This window comes from Arvicanthis niloticus, chromosome 2 (genome assembly GCF_011762505.2).
Source record: "Arvicanthis niloticus isolate mArvNil1 chromosome 2, mArvNil1.pat.X, whole genome shotgun sequence".
In the NCBI taxonomy this organism is placed as follows: Eukaryota; Metazoa; Chordata; class Mammalia; order Rodentia; family Muridae; genus Arvicanthis; species Arvicanthis niloticus.
The window spans coordinates 147,870,072-147,891,074 of record NC_047659.1 but is presented as its reverse complement, the minus strand read 5'-3'; the positions used below and the strand labels follow the sequence as shown (position 1 = coordinate 147,891,074).

Below are 21,003 nucleotides of genomic sequence, written 5' to 3'. Positions count from 1 at the left end.
TCCTTTGTCTGGAAAGTTTCTTGCAACAATAAGAATCACTACAGGGAGTCAGCAGTGTGGGGTTCTAGACTCTATAAAATCCATAGCTCTGTTCACATACTAAGTCCAACAGCATGCAGGACCAACCAATCTGAGGAGAGCCCTACCAGGAGTGTGGAGACCAGCAGCTATGCTTTCCGCAGATTCACGGTTATCACCAAGTTCATGCTAACCTGACTCTAGGATCACATTTCCCTTTAATTCTTAACATGTTTGTACACAAAGTGAGAATAACTACTTGGAGAATAAGAAACATTTGGAAGATCCCTTAGTGATACTTAAAACCAGTGTTGGTGTCACTGTCACCACCTTTACCATCAGAAGTAGACTAAGGAAGAGGTTTTGGTCAAACAAGACTATTTGGGGATTCTCAGGTTTCTGATGAGTTCATCTAAAAGCTATTCCTGTGTGTAAACAGCCCTCAAACTGGAGAATATACTGCTCAGAACCATCACCCTGTGGCTAGGACAGGGTGTTCACTGTAATCTCTGTTGGAGACCTAGAGCCCTCCTCTATGTTTGTTCCACAGGGATCCCAGATCCACAGTTGCAAGATTCTGTGAAACAAAAAAATCTCAGCAAAGCAACCAGGGACTGCCACAGGGAAGGCACTCGTCCTTTATAAGACCAAGGCCTCCAATATAAGCTGGGAAGTCAGAACATAAACACAGCTCAGTTGTTCTCCAGATTATGGTACCCACATCCTTCTGCTCGGCTGTCTCGTAGATCCAGGTCTACGAGACCTGGGAGCAGCATTCCCAGGAAGAGCACAAAAGCTGACCCGCTGGTCCCTGTTTCAAGTCTAGTACTCTGATATCCCACTGTATATCATGAAGGACAAGACTGCTATGATTTTTCCCCAAGACTTCTGATTTAATTTTTCCTGGATCACCTTGACTCAAGCCAAGCTACCTGGGAAGCTTGTACCTCTGGGGCCCACAACAGATACACTGGGAGAATCTACTAAGGGAACATTCTCTTTAAAGAAGTCCCTTTCACCCTTTATCCCCTATTGGAGGGCTTGACTCCCAGCTGAATACATCAGTCCCACCTGGCTGTTGGCTGAGGGATTCCAGGAGTATCCGTGCCATCCATTCTTCTAAAGCATTGAACCTGTTTTCCCAAGCAGAGGCAGAAGAATCTATAAAGCACAGTTGTTCTGGACCTTGCTCTTCTCCCTGTCACACCGTTTCCGAACACAGACCATGTGCTCCCAGGGACAGGTGATGTTCCTAAGGGCAGGTGTTGCTTCTGCCTAGCCACCCTCCCCTGGTCTCCCAGGCAAACTTCTGAAGCCCTATTCTGTCTTCCTCTCTCTCTGAATCTACTGCTGCTCATGTGACCAAAGCTTTCTGAATGTCACTGGAACTGTTCCTGATCTCTCCAAATGTATTTTATGTATGATTGGTTTTTTTTTTTTTAGTTTGTTTGCAAAAACTGACAAAATAAATATAAAATTTACATGGCAATTCAGGAAATATAGACTAGCCAAAACAATTTTCTTTATTTAAAACAAAAATTTTAAAGACAAAGTTGAAGAACTCATATTTCCCTGCTTCAAAATTTACCATAGAACTAGAGTTACCAAGATAATACAGTATCCTCACAGGAGAACATGTAGATAAGTGAGATAGACTCAAAACTATAAAAGTAAACTATATTTTATCAGTAGACATTCAACAATGGTGCTTGAATGATTTAGTGGGAAGAAATAATCATTTTAATAAATGTACTGAAACAACTGGCATCCAAAAGAAAGAAGAAAAACCTCATACAGATCAAAAAAAAAAAAAAATGGAGCTCATAATATATCACAGACCTATCTATAAAACTAAAACTTTTAGAAACTCTAAAAGAAAACCCTCTTGACTTTGGATCAGGCAATGGTTTATTTCTTGTATATAACACCAAAAGTACTAGCCATAAACCACAAGTATGCATGGTGGCACGTGCTTATATCCCAACACTATGAAGGCCGAGGCAAGAGGATTACAAGTTCAAGGCCATCCTGGGTTATGAAAAACTGAGTCTCAAAACAACAACAATAACAAAAACAATTTAGATCTGGAGAGATGACTCATTGGTTAGGGTCACTTGCTGCCCTTGCAAAGCATCTGGCTTCCGCTCCCAGCATCCACATGGCAGTTAACAATCATCTGTAACTTCAGTTCCAGAGAATCCAATGTCTTCTTCTGGCTTCTGCAAGCACTACATGCATCAGCTGGACAAACACATGCAGACAAAACATCCATACAAATAAAATAAAAATAAATAAATGTTTTTAAATTGATATATATATATCAAATATTGATATATATATAGATAGATAGATAGATAGATTAAAATATTGAGATAGATAGATATATATTGGACTTTGTCCTGATTAGTTTTTTGTCAACTTGATACAGCTAGAGTTATCTGAGAGGAAGGAACCACAATTGGAAAGACACCTCTGTAAGATTTGCCTGTAGGTGCTCGGCAGTGCTGGTGCACAGCTTTGATCCCAGCACCCAGGAGGCACAGGCAGACGGATCTCTAAGTTTAAGGCCAGCCTGGTCTACATCAAGGTGTTCTAGGACAGCCAGAGCTACCCAGAGAAGCTCTGTCTCAAAAAACAAAAACCAAGGAAAAGAAAGCTTATGGCAAGTTTATAGAGCATTCTCTTAATTAGGCATTGATATGAGGGCCAAATCCATTGTGGATGGTGCCATCCCTGGCATATGGTCCTGCAGGATATAAGAAAACAGAGGAAGCAAGCCATGGGGAACAAGCCAGAAAGCAGCAGTCTTTTACGACCTCTGTTTCAATTCTTGCCTCCAGGTTCCTGCTCTAGGTTTCTGCCCTGACTTCTCTCAGTGGTGGTATGAACCTGAGAGTTGAAAGACAAAACAAACCCTTTCCTTCCCGAGCTGCTTTTTGGTCATGGTGTTTTATCACAATAAAAACCCTAAGATAGCTTTCATCAAAGTTGGAAACATCTGTCTTCAAATAATAACATCAATAAAATTCTCCTACATGCTTGCAAATCATATATTTGATAAAGGATTTGTGCTGAAAATAAAGAACTCTGATAACTCTTTAATAAGACAATGAACTACTTAAAAAAAAAAAAACCTTGAAAAGACATTTCTCTAAAGACAATACATAAATGGATAATATACATACGAAAAGAGCTCAACATCCAGTCATGAGTTAACTACAAATCAACTGTAAGGATATCACTTAACTCTCACTAAGATGGCTATAACAAATTCAAAACCAGACAAGTATAAGTTCCAATCTGTAGAAACTGGAATCTTCTTCATTACTGTTGATGGAAATGTAAAAAAGCAGTCATTTTGAAAATTATTCTTGGAATTCTTGAGGTTTGGGGGGTGTTTTATTTTTTTTGGTTTTTTAGATTTAGTTTTTATTTTATGTGTGTGATTGCTTTGCCTGCTTGTGTATCTGTGCACTATGTGTATTCCTGGTACCCACAGATTTCAGAAGAGAGCATCAGATCCCATAGGACTTGAGTTAGGGATGGTTGTAAGGTACAATGTGAGTTCTGGAGACCTAATCCAAGTCCTTTGCGAAAGTAACAGCGCTATAAATCACAATCTCGCCAACTCCAACTCTCAAGACGAAAAATATAGCCACCATCTAACATAACAATTCTATTCCTAGATATCTATAATTGTTTTAATAAGAATAGCTACTATAGGCTCATACTTGAATGCTTAGTCACAAGAGAGTGGCACTATCTGAAAGGACTAGATTAAGAGCTATAGCCTTGTTGAAGGAGACAATATATCTCCTATACCAACAGGAAACAGGCAGATAAACACTGGCTTTCTACCTGGTTAGAGAGGAAGACACACTTTACAGGTGCTCCAGACCCTTGAAAATAAAAGATTTAAAAGAAACCCATGCTAGCATCTCACACAGTGAGTTGAAAGATAAGGTGAGGATTCAAATTTTAGTATGAGACTGCTTAGGGAGAAGATTCTAGATTTGCCTCAAGAGAGCTATCAAGTGGATATTTATATAAAAAAAATAATATTCTGGGTGCTGGAGAGATAGTTCAATGGTTAAGGTCACTTGCTGCTCTTGCAAAGGACCTAGGTTTACTTCCCAGTGTCCACATGGCAGCTCATGTCATCCCTAACTCTTGTTCCAGGTGGATCCAAAATCCTCCTCTGGCCTCTGCAGGCACCAGGCATATACATGGGACACATACACACAAGTATACACATAAAGTAAAAATATAAATATTTTTTAAAATAACATTGTGACAATAGGGACTTCCCAGAAGAGATAAACTTCCTCCCATAGGTGTTTGAGTCCCAGGTCTTGAAGGCATGCCAACAATTTGTGGGCTACCTCTAGGGATTGCTGTGCAGTGCAAAATTCTTAACATACCACCTTTGGATTTTTTTATCCAAGGTTGGGAACTTATGTCCAGATTCAGCTTAGACCATAATGACCCAGGGAATGCTGGACTAGGGTTAAAAGGAAAAGATGGTTCCATACAAGTGCTGTGGGATGGGCCACAGAGAGCAGGTGAAGCCTGTCTATTCTGTTCCTTGCCCAGGGACCCTTGTAACTCCATGCAGTCAACATGAGCCAAGGGAGACAGCTGCTTCTGCGAGCCAGGAAGTCCCATGACCCAGATAGTTACAGATGCTCTTCTGCTTCTGCCAGAGCAGTGTCAGGGTACATCAGTAGTTAATCTGCATCTGAGCAGAAGGTTGGACAATCACACTTGATGATCAACCAGCCATACAGCAGCATCCCTGCACCAGCTTATGCAGCCCCCTGCCTGGAGAGTTAGCCTTCCAAGCCATTCTTAAATTGTTCTGCAGAACAAGGGTGTGCAGCCGAACCCTAGAGTTAGGTATAAGGATATATACCTATTCTATGCTAAAGATAGCCTAAGCCCGTTGAAAGGCTAAACACTTCCTACGTTTTATCTCAATCCTTCATCTTCTTTCCTTGTTACTCTTCAGGTTTAAGACAAAGCTAAGTAAGACAAGAAGGAAAAAAAAATCAAGTAAAATAATATTGTAAAGGCCACAAAGCTAGCCACAGCTCACTTTAGATTTTGGGGAACCACTACTGAGGGTCCTAGGAGAACAAGACCTTAAGGACAATGACCTTACTCTAACATGTTACCATGGGTAAGGAGAATGCACTGCCCATCAGGAATGATCTGTACATCAAAGAAAGGCTAATCACTCATTGGTCAAAATACTAGATCATGAGACTTTACAGATACCCTTTAAAATGAACAAACTATGGGATCTGGAGAGGGGTTGCAGAGGTGGGCTAGTGAGTGCTTAAGAGCACTGGCTGCTCTTCCAGAGGTTCTGAGTTCAATTCCCAGCAACCACATTGTGGTTCACAACTGTCTATAACTGTAGTCCCAGAGGATCTGACGCAGATATACATGCAGATAAAACATACATATGCATAAAATACAAAAAATAAAAAATCTTTAAAAACAACAACAAAAATTAACAGACTGAGAATCTAAGGGGGAAAGGATGCCTCCACAGTGTCTAAATACTAGTTAATTGCAGAAGGAAAATAGTAACATTGTGACATGCTGAGATAGCCCATCTGAATGAGTATAAAGTTGGCTTATCAGACAAAGAACCCTGGAATCAAGCAAAGAGAGAAACGTTCCTATGCAACTCAAGTTTAATCACAGGCAATGTCAAACAACCCCAAATTGAAGGGCATTCTTCCAGTGCCATCATGAAAAACATATCATGGAAATCATTCCTATTTCAAACTGACCAATGTAAGACACCAGGATCCAGCACACTCCTCAAAGTTCTGAAAATTAAGCTAGCAGAAGAAGGAAGGGTCTTGCCTGCAAGATATGCCTGCCAGGATCACTAGCAGCTTGCTCTCCAGAGGTTCAGAAGAAACGGTTTTGTTTTATACTTGAAAGATTTCTGTGGGTTTAAAATTGTTTCAAAAACAAACAAAACTTTAGTTTACATGGATAAGAAAAATAATTTAAGTTATCAGTAATCAGTAGAGTTTTCTGAGAAGCAAGACTAAAGCAGGACAAGAAGGGAGTCTCAGGCACAACCTCTTAAGGCCTCTCTTTGCCCCCAATACATCGGCCTCCAAATCACAAACCTTCGGCACAGGCCCTACTCCTCTGGGTTGTTTTTGTTTTTGTTTTTGTTTTTGTTTTTGTTTTTGTTTCCCCCCCCCACAACTCTGCTTCTGGCCTATTAAAAGCCAGAAATCACTCCCAGACCAGAAAGCCTGGTAGCCTGAAAGTATAAGAGGAAGACAGAAACTAAGGATTTCATGTAAGCTGCATGGCTGCCTCCACCTACACAGAACTCTTTGAACCCTTGCCTTTTTGCTACCCCTGCTTGGAGTCCTTGAAGCTCTAAAACTGCACTGCCTTCCTCCCCAACCCTTCCAACCCTGGAAGAGTACAGTTGCAGTAGACATTTTTGACCGTACCCTTGGTGGATACGAGTGGACAGGTCCAGGGACAAAATAGCTTTTAGCAGGAAACAAACAGGACTATGAGGGAGACCAGGGGCAAAATTTGTTCTTTTTATTTTCTGGTTTAATAAAGCTGAAATCCAAAGAGTCGAATACTTGCTGAGTGGAGCAGACAGACCTGCTTTTGCTGAGTTTAGGTGAAAATGAGAGAAGAGAAGAGAAGAGAGGTGGGGGTAGGGGAGTCGGGAATTCTATAGCTTTGCACATTTCTCATTATTTTGCTTCTAAATCAGCCTCCGCTAGTACTTTCTCTATTCAATAAAAGCCAAATGCAAGCCATGTCCCCTAATCTCTCCAACAGCAGCTCACTGCTGAGAAAATAATACAGATGTAACTTCCAACATCACACACTTTCTTTTTCATTTATATGCAAATAGTGACCTTTCACCCAGGCTGTCTCAAAGAAATGTTTCCTTAAAAATGCAAATAGCATGTTGCAGGCAGTTACTATGACTGAGTCTTTCTTATATTATTATCATTATTTCTTTTAACCTTACCAATGCTGCAAAAACAACAGCTAAACTGCTCTGCAGTAATAATGACTTTTCAAACCAAATCACAGGACTGACTCTTCAGGCTGCCTGTCACTGGAGGCTGCCAACAGAGAAGGATGTCCAACCCAGGCAGCGGTGTCCCCAGTAGTCAGTGTCACACTGCTTTTACCCAGCAGTGGTTGTGATAGTGACACTGCCACATGACCGGGTCTGAGCCCCAACAAAGTGCCTAGACGAGTAGGACCACTCTGACCTACTTAGTCCCAAGTAGAGCTTTATACTCATCCCTGACCTACGCTGAGCTTGGAGAGAACTCAAGGTGCTCTTGGAGCCTCAACAGTCACCATGCAAAACCCACTCAGAACAGTAAAGGTGGAGATTCTAGAAAGAAGTGGCTACCAACAGCTGCTTAGGGCCAAAGAAGCTAGGAGGGAGAAACAAGCAGAATCAATCTGTTCAGAGGCACTGTAAAACTCATTCCTGATTGACTCCTTGATCAGGCCAGGCCACAGGCTATGGACAGGGGAAATAAATGCCTGTCATCCCCTTGCAGCTTCCCCTGAAGAATTGCTTAGGTTAGGAAAGCAGGTGGCAGATAACAAGGCTAATATCTGACTTCACTGAGTCATGACCAAACACCTTTTGAGACCAAGCACAAAATGACTTTGCTATGCGAATCCTGAGGCCAAGCATAGGCCCTGCTCTTCTCTTCAGGGCAGAAGAGGCAGATTGAGTTCAGAACCACACATGGCCGTCTGGGAATTACTCAGACAGCTTAGCACTAAGACTAAATAGGCAGCTGTATCGAGACTGGTATTCTTATCCACCAATACCAGAAACTCTCCTGGTCAAGCAATCTAACTCAGAAAAGAGCAGGCTCTACCTCTTCTCTCTCTTGCCTTGAAGAACCAAGAGGGAATAGTTTTTAAAATAGCTCAATCTTCCTCCTTCCATCCCAGTTCCTATAATTCTAAGACCCCTGGTCAAATTTATATTTGGCTAAGGAAGCACAAGCCCAGGCAGCTGCATCCTGCCTATAAACTTACGACCATGCTCTAAAGTGACATTTCTATTCAGAAACAGCTCAGCGCAGACTTTCAGACTTAGCACTATGGAAAAGTGGGCATTAATTTTCCATATTTGATACACAGTACTCATTACAAAAGTGAACAGAAAGTTTTGGAGAAAATACAAATATGTCATAATGTCCAGAAGCCTTGTTTCTTGAGTGACTGACTGGCAAAGAGAGGGATATCCAGTTTAGGGGTTAGCAATGTGTCTACAGTTCCCAAAATCATAGTCCCTGTACTAAGTCACAACTCTCAAAACCTTCAGGGGTTCTATGCCAATCAGGGTTCATACCCATTCTATATAGTACTAAATACCACCAGGCTGGGGCCAGGTACAGCAACCTGCCAACAACTCAGACCACATAGTATCCCTGTTCCTTTTCCTCACACTTGGATCATATGACACAATTCCCACCCTGCCCAGCCATCTTGCTCAATGTGACCCTAGGTGGCCTCTGCATATTCACACTGGCCCTTCAAAACCCTGTCTACCTGCACACTCCCAGCATACACAATGTTTTCAGGCCACAGTCCCACATGGACCCAATTCTCCCCAAACACATCTATACAAACTGAAACCCAGCTCATCATTGTCTGTACACAAAACCATACTCCTGAAGGTGAGGCAAGCTACTGGGCAGAGACTCTCAGAAGATCAGGGATGCCATAAGAGCCCAACACTGTATCTGACAAACCCTTCTCTTTCTAAAAGTGGGACTAATCCAGAGCCAAGCAGATGTTCTCATTGAGCAGACTGAAATGTCTTCAGAGCAGGCATGGTGGTGCTTGCCTTTAATCCCCACACACAGGAGGCAGAGGTAGGCAGATCTCTGTGAGTTCAAGACTAGCTTGGTCTACATAGCAATTCCCAGGACAGCTAGGGCCACACAGAGAGACCATGTCCCAAGATGGCCCAAGCAGTTAAGAGTACTTGCTGCTCTTCCAGAGGACCAGAGTTTGATTCTCAGGATCCATATGCAGCTTACAACTGTCTGTATCTCCAGAACTAAAGGACCTGATGCCTCTTCTGGCCTCTACAGGCCAGACATGCATGTGGTACAAAGACATACAAGAAGGCAAACATCCGTGTACATAAAACAGCGTTTAAAAAATAAAACGTTTTCTGAGTTATGGTCATTACTTTTTAAAATAGCACTGAATTTTTAAAAATGAAAAAAGGATGACAGAATAAATGAAGTTGGTCTTACAAGAAAAGCACACTCACTCCTAAAGGCATTTGCCAAGAGGAGAGGTAAGTTAAAACATTGGGTGGCTTCTAAGAACACTAGCTTGGCAGAAGCCTAAGATCAGACATTTTAATCCAAATGAAAACGCCTCTCGCATGGTTTTATTTTTGTTTTTAAGTGGCATTTTGGAAAATTTAACATATATAGAGAACACAAAATATGCAAGAACCTGAAGATACAGCACCTTCTACTTAGAACCCTAGAACCTGCAGTGGTCAGTCTGTAGAGTTTCCAAAAAGCAGAGAGTCAATGGGGCACAACAATAGCAGTGACTCTATTCCTTTCAAATAAAGTCATTATTTTTCTTTTTTTTTTTTTTTTCTTTTCTGGAACAGTGTTTCATATATCCTATACTCAAATTTACTATACAGTCAAGGATGATCATGAACTTCTGAGCTTCCTATCTCTAGTTCCCAACTACTGGGATGACAGACGTATGCCATCATACCCAGTTTATGCAGCACTGAGGATGAAACCCAGACCTCATACATGCTACATGCTAGGCAAGCATTCTGACAACTGAGCCACACCCCTACCCCTTCAATCTCCTAGCCAGGCACCAAACCCAGGACATTGTGTTTGCTAGGCACTTGCTCTTCCACTGAGCTCAGTCTTCCCCTCAAAACCTTTTTAATGCTGCCCCTCTCAAACTTTCCTATAAACTAAGACCACAAAATTTCAGTTAAAATTACATCTGTAACCAATGAACTTTTGATTACTCAATTGTTAAGTGAACAGGAAAAGCAGAAAGGCAGTCCTAAGACAAGAAAGGAAGAAAAAGGGATTCCCTCAGGGATCCACAGAGAAAAGGCAACAGTGGCTCTGCCCTGGTTTTCTACGGTTAGGATAGTGAAGCACAAAATGCTCAAGTCATTACCAGTGCTCAGAGTACCTGTGAGCCAGGACCACGAGAAGCAGCCACCTCTGCTACCTCTCAACTCCTTGTCTCATGCCACTTTGGTCCAGTGCTGACCAAGGTGTTCTGACTGCTCCTGAATCCACCTATACCTCCAGCCCAGGTAGTAGGATTGCTCTATCCTAAAGAACCTGCTTTTCCAGAGCAGAGGTGCCTTTCACAGTAGTTTATCTAGGAAGGGTTCAAATCCCTAACAATCTGCTTGTTTACAGTAAGCAGCTATTGGAAGCCTAATAGGGTCCTGGCACCTTGTCAGTCTGTAGGCTTGTGTCGATTATGTTCACCCGGGGCTGGGTCATGCAAACCAGCATTCCAAATAGTACAGCTACTGCTAGGCCTAGCCATGCCAGAAGGTGGCCTGCTGGGTTCTGAGCCAGTCTTTCTATGTGCCTGGCTTTGGCCTTTATTCCAGGTCACATGCTCATGTACAATATCGCCCATATTATCATCTGCACATCTGATAACCAGGACCAAATGAGGACTAATTAAAGGAAGTGAGAAGTCCAGGCAGCACCTTGTCAGCCCTGTGACAAACATGGTGTAAGTCAGTGGCCCACAGCAGTCAAGCCTGCACCTTAATACCAGCACATTCTGCCAGCCCTTCCGGATATCTCTGACCACTCACGGTATTCAAGCAGAAACTGACACCATACTATCACAGAACAACTTTGCAGTTCCAAAAGTGAGGAAGGTCTTCTCAGAGTGGGCTTTCATCATACAACCTGGAAGTTTAAGATAAGAACACAGATCTACCCATCTAAGGGTTACCCAGAGGCCTCCAGGCAATACCCTCAGTCGCTCTTCAGACAGAAGCTGAAGGAGTTCTCAGGACTACATCAGGGCTGTATACACTAAAGAGCATAGAAAGCAGACTGATTCAGGGTGAAAAAGCCTGCAGATCCTTGAACTCTTGAACACTGTTATTGCTCAGCCCTCTGGATCAACAAACTCTTTGAAGTCTAGCACCACCAAAGTACCTGGGAATCAGATAGCCTGTCTACGAAGGATTCCATGAAGCTGCTTCTCTCTTTATTAAACTGACTCATCTGTCCTCTTCTGCACAGGGAACACACCAGGGAGGGTATGGCCATGCCTTAGTTGGCAACAGCATCCCACTGGGTGCATTAGACTGTAATCTTTGTTTTCTAGTCTTTTATTTATTGTTAGTTAACACAGCCATATGGACTGAGTTAAAAATTACAGCCAAGGGCCAATGGGAAGAGGCCATAGTGGCAAAGAACCTGGGGCTGAAGGAAGCCCCCACAGCTTGTCAGGTAAGGGCCCAACACCCCACAATGTTGCCACCTCAGAGAAACTAGCACAGCCCATTAGTGCCAATTACATGTTCCCTCCTAAGTGCCCGTAACACATTCCTGTTTTTGTTGGCCACTAGCCTCAGAGACACCCTCAGGACTAAGATTCTTTTTTAAGTGAGTGAGACAAAATTCATCCTCTTCCTCTCCCAAAAGAACAATTTAAATAGTCACAGTCATTGTTTATTATTATTATTATTATTATTATTATTATTATTATTATTTTACTATTACTATTATTAGTAGTATTTTACAGCTACACAGTCTGGCAAAACTCCTGTAATGCCTCAACACCAAACACATGTAATCTTCAAGTCACTTCTCAGAAGCTTTACTTCAGAAATTAAACAACCAACTTTATCTGCCAATGATGTCCGTTGATTCAAAGGTGATATTGAAACAAGAAAACATCCACATCTGAAAGGAGCAGGCACTGAGTAGCTACGGCACTGACAGACAAACTTCCCTATTCTTGTTTATTGTCCTGATTCATAAAGAATATAAGTCTCATGAGCAGAGCCAAGTCCTCCAGGGCACACTTGTGTGCAACGGCATCACTGTGTTCAAAGCTCAAACTGACTTCTTGGTTTTAAATATGAAAATCCGGTTAAACTGGCACTACAAACAACCACACACCCCAAACACACAGACACAGGAGGAACTGAGAACAGTAACACCAAATGCTACCCATGGATCCCACAGACACATGCTCCCTTGGTGTTGCTTCTGAAGTTTGGAAGTATGTGACAAGAAGACAAAATGCTCCCAGGATCATCTCTTCTGGGTACCTGGAGTGTGTGTCCCACAAGAAACAGCCAAGCTCCAAAGTCTCTGCTTCAGATAGACCTGCGTATGGGGTCAGCATCCTTCCTGGACACAGAGCTTCTGTGTTCCATGGCCCAGGCACATCTGTGCTCCTTTTCCAGAAATACAGATAAAGTTTCTTGTCTTGATCCACAGTGCCCTCCTCCCCTAATGCCTTTTCTATTAGACACATAGCAAGCCCATGAGAATCTCAGAAATGCAGGAAGGACAGAGAAAGAGGATGAACACACAGCCCAGGCAGACAGGGAGAAGAAAGCCTTGTCCTTCAGAACAATTTAAAAAGACATCCCCCAACCTGCTTTTTCTGCAAAGAGAGCCTTCTTAGAAATCCTCTTTGCTCTAGCCCTCCCCTCTGTCCAAGGGGAAAAGCTAAGCCCTGGGTATCTGCCTTTGTCAGCAAAAGAACATAACATTGACTTACCTTTCCCCACAGCTATTGTCTGTCCTCTTTCAAAATGACATCACGGAAAGCAATCATGAAATTTACATGGGGGGGGGTGTGGGGGGGAGGACGGGGGAAGGGAAGGCAGCTGCCTCCCTCACCGCAGTCACGTGTGGGGAAGCCTGTGTGTGGGTTTCAATTAAATATCTTCTCCCCTCAGTGTGCGAACTCCTAAGCCAGCTAAAGGCGATGTCTCATTTACTTAATGACCGCTCTCATTAGCAGCGGTGGCACGGGCTGGCGGAGGAGGCTCCTTTGTAAATACGCTACCCATGAACCCTTGGGGCTCCAATATATCTGTTTACTCTCTGAGGTGAAATAAATTTACAGTATAACATCAGAAAGATGGATCTGCCAAACTGAGGGTGAGAGGTGCTCCAGACCAACAGATTTCCTGTTTACTGTTCTGAGCCTCACCAAAGAATGTGCCCATGTCTGCCTAAATATATCTATAATCAATATACAGCATGATAGAGTTTTATCAAATGCAAAACACACAAAAGAGCAAGAAACATTATGCCAACCATGCTCACTCCCCTCTCCTTTTTCTGCCAGTGGTTCAGTCCAATAATTCCTAATAGCAGCGACCGGAATGACAGATGCCCTGGGTTAGCATGGCTCTGGCGAAAGTGCTTTACAATATTTATTGGTGGTTAGGAACACAACCTCCCATCGTAAAAAATGGATTACAGAATTTATTTCTCAAATGAACTAAAAGTGTTATATGGGTTCATCTTCATATGGAAGTACCAGGAATTAGGATGGAATTTTTTTTTTTTCAGGAATGATACCCAAGGCCAGAGATTGAAACGGCAAAGTATACTCACAAGGAGCAGAGCAGAAAAGACTTTTTAATGTTATACTTTCCCTTTCTGTTGTAATGTTTTAATACTCCAAAAGAGCACTAAGAAATCTCTGAGCTCTGCTATCCTAACCCTAGAAACATAAATTCACTGTCTGCAAGGAGCGATCCCAAAAACACCAAGAAGAAAAGTCTCTGGGATACACAACCTAGAAATACAACCTGCCTGTCAACTTCCTAATCTGCCAATTCTCAAGTTTTTCTCTAATTTACAGAGCTGAACACAGAAACAACCTCAAGAGAAACCCAAAGCACTCTTGTTTGTTCCCCCAAAACTCATCCTCACACTGGCAAATCAGAATTGGAAATTGCACTGGAAAACACGAAAACGAAAACCAAATTAAGATACTGAGAAGACACTAATGCCACATCTAGAAAACAGAGCATGCACAGCACAAAGGTTATTTCAGGTTTTAACAGAGAACAAATATTGTTTCCTGGCAAGTTGTGCAGAAATACAATGTCCTGCTTGATTATCATAGATAGGCTTGGGCCCCCAGAAGTCTGAATAAGAGAGAGCAAGTATGCTAGCTTTTGCAAGGAGAACAGGTTGTAAGGACCTTGTGGAATGTAAGCAGAAGCCTCTTCTTCATGAACAATTATTTCTAACATGTAGTTCATTCTCTATATATTATGCATAAAACAAGGAGCTTTGTTCTGAAATGCAAGTTAAGTATGTTATTTCTTACACATACAAGAAAAATACAAAATTTATATGGGGCATTTATTTAGATCAAGCAAAAATGAAACAAATGCAAGCCTGCAGTGGTCAAATAAGATGAAATATTAATTAGCCCAGGGAGAACATTTGAGAGTCCTACAATGATTGCCCACCATTTTCCTATTCTTTCGTGAACTCCGATCCATTAGCATAAAAGGACACATTCGGCTGAGAGCACTCCTGAAAATCCACCTCTATCTCCTCTGAACAAGCTGTCAGAGCTGGATATTTTACATCCCAAACCTTTAGCATTCAGAAATTCTATTAAAGCCTTATCAGCAGAATGCAGGCTCAGGGTGGCACTGTGTGCCATTGTTATAAGGAGAAGGTGGAATAGAAGAGAGAGCCTGTGTTGAATTAACCTTACTACCCAGCAGTATTGAAGACTCCAGGAAAGCCATTTAATTCAGATTCATGATAATAAACTTAAGAAATAACACAAAACAGAGAAGACAAAAAGGAGAAGCCAATATGTGCAACAAAAAGTCCTTGTGGGGCATCATTATTTTCTGAGGGAATGGAAAGTGTTTTTGCACAAACCTCAGTCTGTCAGAATCTCCTATCCCTTCGAGCAGCCACAGGCTTCGAGAGTTGTAGCTCAGTGGACTAGAATGTGTTCCAAATCCTGCCTGGGGCTGCACTTTGATTATGTAAGGAAATCAGTAGCTAGGGAGAGCTCAGGACTGGCAACCTATCTGGTAAGTTAGAGACGTAGAAGGTTTTCAAGCTGGTTTGAGGAGTAAAGATTCAAGATCTTTGTCTGACAGTGTTGGAGAACAAAGAGGGGTGCTAGAAAAGAAGCAGAGTGAAGAAATTCTCCAGCCAACTCCGGGGTTTGATCAACTCCCTTCGACCCTGAAAGGAGCTGAGCGAGAGTGGAGGCGTGCCTGATCAGCACTCTGGACAGCGCTCCCTTCACTCCACACCCGCACCCCCCACCCCCACGGAGCTGGCCTTTGTTCTCTACTCGCCAAAGCCTGCAGTATGCACTAGGTCCCCAGTTGCCAGTTCGCCTAGCAAGGCAAAGCAATTCCAAAAGTGTATTACCAACTCAAACAGCTCCTGCGTGTGACAACAGCAAGGTATAATCTAAAAACTTTTTTTCTTATATAAGATAAAATTTTGTCAGAAATTTTAAGACTCATAAAGCATTTTTTTTAAATAGCGCGCTGTTTCTTTAAGCTTTATTTCATAAAAATTTGAAAGCAGGTTGCATGTGCCTTTTTAAGTTTGGGAAGATCTACAGGTAAACAATTTCTGTTGGGTTGATGGTTCCACAGACTTTTCAGGGGAGGAAATGGAGAGATTTGAAAAGCTAAACTATGACTGCTGCCGGCTCACTCGGAAAGTGCTTTGTGTGCACTGGGAGAGCAGACTTAATTGTTGCTTAACTGGTAGGATCATTTCAAATAAGGTGTAATTACTTGTGCAAATCCGCACACAGACATTCCAAGTGTCAGTTCATTTGCTTCATAAAAACTCTTTCAAGTAATTTTGTTCTAAACTTTCTGCATCTGTAATTGGCACCACCTTCTCCAGTGACCAGCTGGGGGTGAGGTTTTCTTGTTTCCCTCTGAAAGCTTCCCGCAGATGGGCGCCTGCCTTAATGCTGCCGGCGACAATTAGGGCGTTGTGTGCGCAGCCGAGATGGTCAGCATTAATATTGTATAGAACAGCTGAGGGCTGGGGGGCGCTGCCCCAGGCAGGCCCTGGCAGATGGAGCAAACAAAACCAGGAGCCACTTTACCCACACTCCAGGCTGACTTTGTGTGCTTGTCTCACACTCGCAAACATTTGGCAACGAGTTTATGAGACTCTCGCACACACATGCACACCCATGCCCTGCAACTGTGAGTGTGATTAGGATGTACCTAGCAGAAGACAACACAAGAAGACCAGTATAGATGTTCCCATTCACACAAAGACATGAGAAGTCACAGTCCATCTCCACTTTCCCAGCCTCCTGGGTCCAAGGGCTGCTAATATCACTCCCTCAGTTGGCCAGCCAGCAGTCCTAAAGAGAAACAAAGATACTAACAGGCCCACTACCCACCATCCACCCGACTTCCAACCATGGGTAAGCTGTGAGGCTTTCACAGGGTTCTGTGCTGTCAGCACTTCTGCCGAAAGGGACCCAAGATATCCCCAGGGTCTCTGGCTGGCATTCAAGAGGAGTACATGTCTATCACTTTCTCAGCCCAGAAAAGAACACTGAGCACTGGCAGGGCATCCTGGCAGAACTAGGAACAGCCTGGGGAGGGGTGCAAGGGTCTGGGGATGGTACGCACCCAGGAAGCTCCCGCAGAGCGTCATCCTGGCCAGATGGATGAACCTCTTCTCTGGAGCCTGGATACAAGTCACTTCATGCTGGAAAAAGTTGCTGCACAAACTTCTGTGTCCCAGGACCCTGGGAGCACAGACCACAACCAGCCAATCAAGACAGAGAGCACATAATCACAAATTGATGCCGGCTGCCTGCCAATGAGGCTCCCTTCCACACACAATGGGCCTCAAGCCCAAACAATGGACCCCGCCTGCAGGGCCGGAGCAGGGAAGTAGGAGAGGCAGAGGTAGCCCCTCCCTATGCTACAGATGAACACTGAAGGACGAGATGTGGCTAGAATTGGGCTGTCACACTACATCAAGACTGCAGCCTGGTGGGAACAAGTCAGCAAGTGGGAGGGAGAACAGGCTTTTCAGGGATGAGTCCTCTACACTACCCTCTGTACAGGATAGCCCACTGAGGGCCCTTTTGAATAATCAATTTGGACACGACAGGTCCTCTCTGAGTTCCCCAATACTGAGGAAGCAACTATCCAGGTGGACATCAAGGTAATAGCCCTAAGCTCTCCTCTCCCAACTTATGACTAAGCCCAAATCCAGTCACTTCCATTCAGGAGCAGTGTCTATAATAGGGGTGAGGCAAGAGGTTCTGTTCAGAGCTCGGTAGGAGGCGTATGCAGAGTGAGCCTCTCCTGGGATCAGAAAACCTAATGCCTACATCCAAAATGAAGAAAAAATGAGCAGGCAGTGGACAATCAGGAGTGGTTTTGGGAGGCAGGAGGTAATGATCTCACTCAAGTTGGCAGATGTTCTAGGGGATGGGCCAAGCTATCGGGGGATCTACAGCACTAAGGTTGAGAGGACCACATGGGAGCATAGGGTTTCTGAGTGGCACCGTGAGTTGAACAGAGCAGAAATCTACAGCTTTTTATGAGTGTCTGGATGCCTATTAGTCACAGAGAGATGATGGCGACCGAGGCCAAGGCCACACATACGAGTCTGGAGTAGACGTATGACTGGAACAAAGGTGAGCTGTGTCACTCAGAGAGCAGGGTGAATAAGGGGCGCTGAAACCAGTTGAAGTGCCAGGAAGGAGAAGAGAAGAGGTAGGATCAGCGAGAGACTAGAAGGCATGTAGAAAGAGGGGCAGGGAGGAAATTAGAACCAGGGAAGAAATGGCAGACATGGTGAGTAGAGGGAGAAGGAAGGAAACTGAGGTAGGCAAGAGGAGACACACGGGTTGGGCACAGCGGGAGCAGATGAGAAATTGGGACACAGGGGGATAGGGCAAGGGAGAAGAGAGAAATTGAAAGCTGGGATAAAATGGGGGGGCAATAAGAAGTGAAAAAAGGAGGGGAAGTGGAGTTAGGGGTGTGGGGAACAGGGAGGGAGTGGGGAGCAAAGGTGAAATGGGGGACGGTGGGGAACAGGAGCAGCTGATAGAGAAAACTGGAACAGAAGTGAGAGTAGGAGAAAGCGGGGAAAGGTAGCTGCAGGTGCTGTGGTGGGCAGTCAGGTCTCCACTTTCTGTCTGTCCCTATCCATGGTGTATATCTCCTTAGATGAAGTGATCTTGAACAGGTTATCAATGTCTGTGTGACTCAGTTTCCTTATGAGTCAAAGGAAGATCCAGGAACACTACACAGGGCCAGAACATGTTGGCACTGCTTCATTGAAAATGGAAACGTTCCTTCCTCCCTTCCCACTTCAAAATTCCATAACCTAGCAGCCCCTTCTGCATCATGACCTCCCCATGCCTGAATCATAAAGTCCCATTGTTCCATCTGACTGGAACACCCAACCCGAAGGGCATCAGTAGAAAGTGAGGAAACACTTCTGGAGTGCTGCTTCCTTTTAATCGACCCTAGCCTGAAAACTTGGGCATGTTTTAAATTAGCAAGACAGATCAACCCTAACTCTGAAAGTTGGCTGACTTAGAAGGCCAGCAGCTAGGTTCTGAAGGCAAGCAGTACTTGCCAATACCATGTCAGAGCTCACTAGACAGTGTGTGTGCCCAAGAGAGTTTAGAAGTGTTTATTTGCCCAGGTCACAGCCCTGTGTTTAGAGCACAGATCTGGCTGTTGACAGCAGCTGTTAAGCCAGCTTTACTCTGGGCTCTGGCTAGCTACAACATCTGCCTTCCCTGGACTCTCAACCATAAGTAAGAATTGCAACTGACCAAAAGGGAGGTCTCTGACATTACCTGTAATGACATTTCCAGCATGCAGCACCACACAATGTCTCTGCTAACGTATCCTAAGTTCTAATGTGTTCTAAGGCACCCAAGTGAATGAGTGGCCTGCTGGCCTAGGATATTGTGCTTATCCAAATTCTCCTAGGGGAAGGAAGGGGTATTAACTAAACCCACAGAGAAGAGGGGGGGGGCTGTGTGGCTAGAAGGGAAAACACAGTCTCTTAAAAAGTACCCCTAGCACACATTTCAAAATCTCTCTGCTATGACCCCTGAGCTCAACATCATGATCCAAACTTTAGAGCTCCCAGATCTCTACACAACCAGAGCGTAAGAGCCAAAATATCTGCCATGCCTAAGTCTCAGCTTGATCTGCCTAAGATCTCAGGATTCCAGAGTCAGGACTCCATCCACAAGTCAGCCAGCCTGCTGTTCTGACACGGGCAGAATAGAGCCTGGGGAAAACTATTCTGCAGGATTGGCAGAGGCAAGGAAGGTCAACTGAGTGGCTGCCAGCCAGGGCTCTAAGCAAATTGGTCTGCAGTGCAGAAGTCAGTAGAGACTCCAGTCAGAAGCCCTCAAGCGCCCAAGAAACCAGAATTTAGGATCCTAACAGCAGACTTTATAGAAGCCCAGGCCTAAGGAAGCACTGCTAGAAGGGAGAGTAAGAGCGCTACCCTTGATGCCACAGCAGGGAGGAAGCATTTCCTTGTAGCACGAACTATCTAAATCAGACCTCTGGTAGGACTGCAATCAATTCCAGAGAGAGAGAGAGACTTTCTTTCTGTCTATCTCCTATATGACAAGCTAGAATACGGTATAATGGAACTCAGAGTGACGTGCAGGGAAAAGCAGTTCAACAAGATGCCCAGTTCAGCTCACTTCAGGCAACCAAGTGAATGAGAAGAAGCCCGCTGGTCTAGAATTTGGTGCTTATCCAAATTCTCCTAGGGGAAGGGAGGGTATTAACTAAACCCACAGAGAGGAGGGGGGTGTGACTAGAAGGGAAAACACATTCAGTGGACAGTTCACTTGGGCTCAGAGCAAAGAGCGTAGGCATGAGCTAAGGAGACTCCACCCAGGGTATGAGCAGACCCAAGGAAGCCAGACACCGTGCCCTTAAGTCCCCATGACTACCCATACTGGGGCTGGGGAAGAAGAGACAGATGTGCTCAAAATCAAACTATGGAACATAAGGGACAGCCCCACGACTCCTTGTTCCAAAAGCAGCCCCTTAAGGCCTTCCTTACCAGGACATTAAGAGAATAAAAAGCTAAGAGCAACTGACAACACTGGAGATGGGAGGTGAACAGAGACAAGGACCAGATTCATAGCCACGGCTGTAAGGGTGATGGATAAGCAGATGGCATGGGCTAAGGGAGGAAGGAAGGGCAGAAAAAGGCCTGGGACACAGGTCAAAACTCGGTAGAATCATGGACAGACAAAAGTGGGGTGAAACTTTGAAGCAGACAGATATGTAGACTCACACACATTCATAAGGACTTGTCAGCAACCTATTCAAGAACAGCAAGAAAAGTGAGCAGCTGCTGGGATCCCCACTGACATTACCTTCCACTCTGCAGGGGTCACACTGCTTCTATGTGCTTGTGCTTGTGCTTGTGCTTGTGCTTGTGCTTGTGCTTGTGCTTGTGCATGCACACTCATGTGAGCTTAAGGATGCCCTGCTCCAGGCTCTGTTTAAGTGGCTTTGGAATTGTGTTGCCAGAACAGATGGCCTCAGAGATAAAGCAGCCAGGCAGCCGGACAGAGAGCAAGCTGTGGGCGGTTGCCATGGCAAGCTGGGCTGGCTAAGTCTGCTTGTTAGCAAAGAGCGAATCCAATAGAAGTCAAGACAAATGAATGTATGGCGCAGGGAAGTACCTGAATAACCCCTGAAGGCTGGTACCTCAGCAGGGGAAGGGACAAGGGAAACAGCAGTCAACTCCGTGTCAGGAGGTAGGCTGGAATGTAGCTCAGTTAGTAAAGCGCTGGCCTGACAACCACAAACTCTTGGATTTTATTCTCAATATCTCATAAAACTGAGTGTGGTGGCACACACTTGTAATCAAAGAACTAGGGATGTAG

At 44.1% G+C, this 21,003-nt stretch overlaps 1 protein-coding gene across 4 annotated transcripts in view; it reads right to left on the bottom strand.

The window, feature by feature from the left end:
- Myt1 (myelin transcription factor 1) overlaps nucleotides 1-13,162 on the bottom strand; it is a 71,027-nt gene extending 57,865 nt beyond the window's left edge. The window contains exon 1 of one of the 4 annotated variants that reach the window (XM_076930470.1): nucleotides 12,841-13,162. The gene's annotated coding sequence lies outside the window, so the exon portion shown is untranslated. Of the gene's footprint in view, nucleotides 1-12,382; nucleotides 12,688-12,714; nucleotides 12,734-12,840 lie in introns of those variants that run through there. The other 3 variants (XM_034494555.2, XM_076930469.1, XM_034494556.2) reach the window with 3 other exon arrangements.
- Nucleotides 13,163-21,003: the final 7,841 nt, after the last annotated feature.